The sequence below is a fragment of the Dipodomys merriami genome, unplaced genomic scaffold, assembly GCF_024711535.1.
Source record: "Dipodomys merriami isolate MVZ:Mamm:240054 unplaced genomic scaffold, mDipMer1.0.p SCAF_10, whole genome shotgun sequence".
NCBI lineage: Eukaryota > Metazoa > Chordata > Mammalia > Rodentia > Heteromyidae > Dipodomys > Dipodomys merriami.
This window is the reverse complement of record NW_027202271.1, coordinates 3906071-3912687: the sequence shown is the minus strand read 5'-3', so window position 1 is coordinate 3912687 and position 6617 is coordinate 3906071. Positions and strand designations below refer to the sequence as shown.

Genomic DNA, 6617 nt, shown 5'->3' with positions numbered 1-6617 from the left:
CAACAAAGGAGCCAAAGACATACAATGGAAGAAACACAGCCTCTTCAACCGCTGGTGCTGGGAAAACTGGGCAGCCACATGCAGAAAACTAAAAGTGGACCCCAGCCTATCACCATGCACCAACATCAACTCAAAATGGATTAAAGACCTTAACATTAAACCTGAATCTCTGAAACTACTGCAGGACAGAGTAGGAGAGACACTTGAACTAATAGGCACAGGAAGGAACTTCCTGAACAGAGTCCCAGGGTCACAACAAGTTGGAGAGAGACTCGACAAATGGGACTACCTTAAAATAAAAAGCTTCTGCACAGCTAAAGCTATTGCAACCAAGCTAGAAAGACAACCAACTAATTGGGAAAAAAATATTTACCAGCAATATATCAGACAAGGGGTTAACATCCTGTATATACAGGGAACTCAAGAAACTAATCCCTCCCAAACCTAACAAACCAATTACTAAATGGGCAAGGGAACTAAAGAGGGACTTCTCAAATGAAGAAATAAAAATGGCAAAGAAACACATGAGGAAATGTTCATCATCCCTGGTGGTGAAGGAAATGCAGATAAAGACAACCCTGAGATACCACCTTACCCCAGTCAGAATGTCCCACATCCACAAATCAGCCAACGACAAATGCTGGAGGGGATGTGGAGAAAGAGGAACGCTATTACACTGCTGGTGGGAATGTACACTTATACAACCGCTTTGGAAAGCAGTCTGGAGGGTCCTTAGAAAGCTAAAGATTGACCTCCCTTATGACCCAGTCATACCACTTCTAGGCATCTACCCTGAACAACAGGAACCAATATACAAGGACACGTGCACCTCCATGTTTATTGCAGCACTGTTCACAATAGCTAGGATATGGAAACAACCCAGATTCCCCACCACAGATGAATGGATCCAAAAATTGTGGTATCTATACACAATGGAATATTATGCAGCCATTAGAAATGACAAAATAATGGCATTTGCAGGGAAATGGATGGAGCTAGAAGGAATCATGTTGAGCGAGGTAAGCCAAGAATGAAGAGACAAACGGTACATGGTCTCCCTGATAAGTGGATGCTAAATCGAAAATGTTAGGTGATACGACAAAACTAACAGGACTTAAGAAACAAAGAACTCCCACTCATCTGGTCGAACCACTACTAAATATCCCCATGCTGCTGATCACATGTATGGTGTATAACATGTGAACACCGTTATATGTTATAGACTGTGATAGACAATTTGCTCCAGGAAAGTTAGAATGAACTTGTGACTTTAAATGAGCATCATTATTCCACAATACTGTGAAATTCCGGAAATTATGCAATCACTTAATCACAATCAAAAAAAAAAAAAACAACCTCGGGGAAGGTAAGGAGGGAAGGGATGGTAGGGGGAAAACAATGGAGGGGGTAACAATGTTCAAGAGGAAGTGTACTCATTACCTCACTCATATAACTGTAACCCTCTGTATAGTATCTTTACAATTAAAAAAAAAAGAAATGCTGAGAAGAGGTTGGTGAAGGTACATTACAAGGCTGGCAAGGTGGCTCAGTGGGAGAGCGCTCACCTTGCATGCATGAAACCCTGGGTTCGATCTCTCAGCACCACAAAGGCAGAAAAAGCCAGAAGTGGTGCTATGGCTCAGGCAGTAAAGCACTAGCCTTGAGCTGAAGAGCTGAGGGACAGGCCCCATGACTGGAAAAAAAAAAAGTACATTACAAGCGCTCTTCAGCACAAGGAATTTGGACCCTCATTTGACAAAGCTTAGAAGAGTCTATTCTTGTCAACCAATAAAGAGAGAAAAGGCAAATTTGTGAAATTTATGTAATCACTTAATCACACTAAAAATATTGCTATAAAAAAGATGATGCTAAGCAAAATGAAGCCCAAGATAGTGACACAAGAGGTTTTTTTTCTTTGTCACTGTTGTTTTTAATGTACTACGTGATTTTTTTTTGTTTCTTTTGTATGTTCTTCCCCCATGGAATAACCTGTTTTCACGGTAGTTGATTCTGATACCCTGCATCTTATGTATACATTTTTCTAATTTGGGAGGGGGAATAACAAAATGCTGAAAGAAGGATCCAGGTTGACCCATTGTTACAATGCGATGCACAAGACACTGTGTTGAAAACAAACTTTACAATTTTGTGGGGTGGGGAGGGGGGAATTGTGGTATGGGAAGTGGATGGTGGGGGAAAAACAAAGGAGGGGGTAACAGTGCTCAAAAGGAAATGTACTCATTTCCTTACTCATGTAACTGTAACCCCTCTATACAGTATCTTTATAATAAAATCTATATTCAAAAAATAAAATGGAAAAAATATAAACAAAAAACAAAAAAAGGCCAGTCAGCTCTTACTGTATGCAAAGTATTTGTGCATTCTTTCTTGTATCTTTTTAGCTTACACTCAAACCCATACTACAATATGAATTTTTATATCAGCTACTTGTGCTTAGGAAGCCTTTTATTAAAGAGTAAATAAAATTAATCAGATGTCTCAGTCTGCCAAATAGGATAGCCACTAGTCCTGGTTATTAAGCATTTCAAATGTGGTCAGTACACAGGTCTGCTGTGGAAAAAGCTTGAAGAAAGCAGAGCTGGGTTGGCTGCAGTTGAGTCAGGGTGGGTGAGAAAAGCACAAACATATGAATGGGGTATTAGAAAGCCCTTGGCAACTCTTCAATTCTGATTCACACCTGGAATGGAAGCCCAAGAGGAAGGCTGGTTGGACCCAAAGCCCTCTCTTATGGAAATACGATACACTACCAATAGGAAAGATGCAGCTAGGAAGTGAATCCAGGACTGAAGATGGAAAGAGAACACATAGACTGCCAGGAAGGACTGGGAGAGTTGGGGAAGTAGGGCAGTCAGGGGACTATATGGAAGTTAGAGGAAATCTCTAAGATGTGATAATATGAAGGCCACATGGTGAAATGAGAACTTCTACTCATTCATCATTCACAGCCTGAATTCTTATGTATGATGCCCGAACCGAGGGAGGTGGCCAAAGAGTGACTTCTAAGATCCTCAGTGAATACAATTGTGGGATGGAGGTCATGGTCATTAATAGTCTCTATTACAGCTGAATAGGCTCCCAGCTAGAGCTGGTCCCTAACTTTCCCCATGTGGGTGGACTTTGGCTGTTCTACCTGGATGAGAAGATTCTGGCCACACCTCCAATTTTCTCATGTTTCTCTGACCAATGGGATATAAGAGTTGAGGCCACATTCCATGCTGCCTAGTAGCACTGGGATCCCCTCTATTGGCTCACACCACTACAGCAGTTGAAGGAGGTAGAGGTGGTGAGTGGTGAGTGAGCAAATCGAGTTGGAGGTAAAGAGAGTTACTGGTGATAGAATTGATTTTAGACAGCCTGGGAATGTGGCCCCCCCACCTTCGCCGTCCCAGTGCTGGGATGTCTGAGAAAAAAAGAGAAAAACAAGTAGTTGAAGGAAGGAAACTACTGCAACAATACCAGCAGAGGAATGGTCCTGCTAGATCGGGAGAATCCAAGAAGAGGAAAATGAAAGAGGGAGGTAACCCCAAGACAAACACCGCTAGGGACTGTCCTTTACTCAAGGGTGCGGCCCAAGACCTCGCAGACCCTGAGATTCCCCCTCCCCTGGGCACTGTCACAGCTGCCAGGGTCCAGAGCGTCACAGGTCCCAATAACACCAAGGACCTGGAGAGACACAACCAACACCTGGTGCTTGCCCTGGACTCCAGCACAATACAAAAGCAGCAGCTCTGCATTGAGATCCAAAAACTGAAGCAGGAAATGAAAGAGCTGCAGGATCAACAGGGGAAAGACAAGGAGAAGATGGCCTGTGTGCACGAAGCCCTGAAAGCAGAGCTGGAGCAGCACAAGCTGTCAATACACATGCTGATTAGAGAAAAATCAGACTTACAATCTGCCCTGGCCCACAAGCAGCAAGAGGCCAATGAAAGAGCACTGGAGCAGGAGGGTCTTACCAGCTGCCTGCAGGCTGCACAGCAGCGCGTAACAGAACTGGAAACAACATTATCTGCAGTCAACACCAAGCAGAATGAGACCGAGAACAGCAAAGTAGAGCTCATGAAAGCCCTGAATCGCGTGAAGTTGCAGCTCCAGGAAAAGGCCAGAAGCTACGAAGACCTGGAGGACGAGAACACCGAGCTGCAGGAGAGGCTGGAAGTGCTCCTGACACAGAAGGCAGACATGAAAATGAAAATCCACAAGTTCCAAGAAGCACTAGTGGAGAGGCCAGAGTTGGAAAGCCAACTCAACAACATGAAAGAGTTGGTTGCAAGATTAAAGGAGGAGAGAGACACCTTTGCGGAGGACCTGAGGCTGGAGAGCTGCACGGGGAAGGAGAAAGTCCAGCAGCTGCTAGAGCAGGTGAGCCAGCTGAAAGAGGAGAAAGAGCAAGGGGTGAGGCAGGTGCTGGAGCTGGAGAGCAAGCTGGTGGAGCTGAGAGAGCAGCTGTCAGAGCTGCAGCCCCCACAGCCAACTGCAGGGCCAGCTCAGGCTGAGCAGCAGCTGCAGGCCCACACCCTGCAGTTGCAGAAGGAGCTCAAGACCCTGGAGGAGCAACTTCACCTCCAGGTGGAGGAGAACCAGAGCCTCAGTCTCCAGAACCTGGAGCAGCAGCAGCAGCTGTGGATACTGGAAAAGAAGGCTGAGGAATGGGCACAGCATGCCGAGGACCGGCGCAAGATCCTGGAGACAATGGAGAAGGAACAGGAGACCTTGAAACGCATGCTGGTGCACAACCGCCAGCTGAAAGAAGAGCTGGCCCAGATGCAGGATGCCTTGCAGAGGCTGAGCGCTGAGAAGGGGGAGCTCGCCAGCATCCTGCACACAGAGCAGCAGGAGAAGACAACCCTGCAGGCGAAGCTGCATGAGCTGGAGGAGGAATTCAAAGAAGGAAAAGACGTGGCTGAGTTCAAGCACCAAGCAGCTGAGGATCTGCAGGAGCTGCATGACAAGTACCTGGCCCAGGTGCAGGAGCTGAGCGCCACCTGCAAACAGCACAGGGCCATCAGCCAGCAGCTGATGTCAGAGAAGGAGGCCCTGCAGCAGCACCTGCTGAATCAGAGCCATCTGATGGACCAGCTGAAGCAGGAGCAGGTGCAGAGCAAGTTGCTGGCCCAGATGGAAAGGGAGAAGTTACAGGACACTCTGAAATGTCTGGAAGCAACAAGACAGGAGAATGCGCAGCTGCGGGCCCAGCTGAGCGCCCTGGCTTTCCCCAGGGAAGATGAAGGCCTGAGCCAAGAAGAAGACAAGGGTGAGGAGGCGACTCCCCATGATGTGACTGTCCCAGAGGACGTAGACAACCCGCAGAGCATGTGGGATTTTTACATGGACGCACTGTCAATCGTAGAAGGCAGGAAGGTGAGGATGAGCCGGCAGCTGCAGGAGCAGCAGGCCCGCTGCGGGTGCCTGAGTCAGCTGGCAGCCCAGTGCCAGAGAAAGCTGGAGAGCCAGGCCACCTTCCCCCAGCGCTGCATCCACAGGCTGTTTGGCAAGAGGAAGCAGGACACACAGGCGCCCAAGAAGCAGCTGCGCATCTGCTTCCCTGAAGACCTGGCCGGCAAGGGGCACCCCCAGAGTCACGTGGACGACCTCCACCATCTCTGCAGCCAGCTGACCCAACACCTGACCACCATGGAAGAGACCATTGTGCTGTACAAGGAACAGCTAGAAGTCCTGGAGAAGCTGTGTCAGGAGAAAGAACAGTGTGTGAGCCAGCTGTCCCAGGAGAAGAGGAGGAAGAGGAAGGAGCTGAAGGAGCTGCTGCTGCGCCTTACAGGGGAGAGCACAGAGTGCCAGGACAGGATGCTGGCAGCCGCCCAGGCCCCTGCTGCCGAGGCCCCCTCAGACCTCTCAGTCCCCCTGAAGACGGAGCTCAGGGAGGAGCAGCAAGGCTGTGAAGATGTGCATCTTCAAGAAAATTTGAAGCCTGTCCTTGAAGAGGCTGGGGCGCCTGGGCCCCTGGAGAACCCCACTGCAGAGCCTCCTGTGCCGCTGCTGCCTGCCATCCAGCCCCAGCAAGAGCCCACAGACGGGGGCGAAGAGTCCTGCCTCCCTTTCTTCTATAAGCCACAAGCAGATGATGCATATGATATCATCACCATCTAATGAATGACTGGGGCTCCAGTGCCCAGGCCCAGAATTCAAGCCCCATGTCCCACACACAAAAAAAAAAAAAGAAAAAAAAAAAAAAGGAGCTACTCTCCTCCAAAAGATACTATGGGCATGAAAGTTTCAATGTAATGGGGTAACTGTAGGCCAGACAGAGCCGAGGTTGCTAGGAGGTGGTCATAACTAGAGACATTAAGAATCTATAGGTTCCTGGGAAGAGGCCCAGGTGAGGGTTATTACAAGGAGTCAGTCCTTTACAAAGAAAGGTGGGCAGCAATGCCCTCTGTTCATATTACTATTTCATAGCACTAATAGTAATTAATGGAATAATTTAATATATGTTGATTCATAAACTTCATTTTTACATAATATCACATATGTGATATTAATCATTTCATATTATATGTTGGTACATTGCTGTGCAGTCATTTGCATTTTCAAAATGTACTAAACTGGACCAATAACAAATTTTCTTGAGTATTAAAATG

General features: G+C 47.4%; 1 pseudogene; it reads left to right on the top strand.

Annotated features, from left to right (window-relative positions):
* The first annotated feature begins 3417 nt into the window (after nucleotides 1-3417).
* Nucleotides 3418-6126, top strand: LOC138836097 (golgin subfamily A member 2 pseudogene; annotated as a pseudogene).
* Nucleotides 6127-6617: the final 491 nt, after the last annotated feature.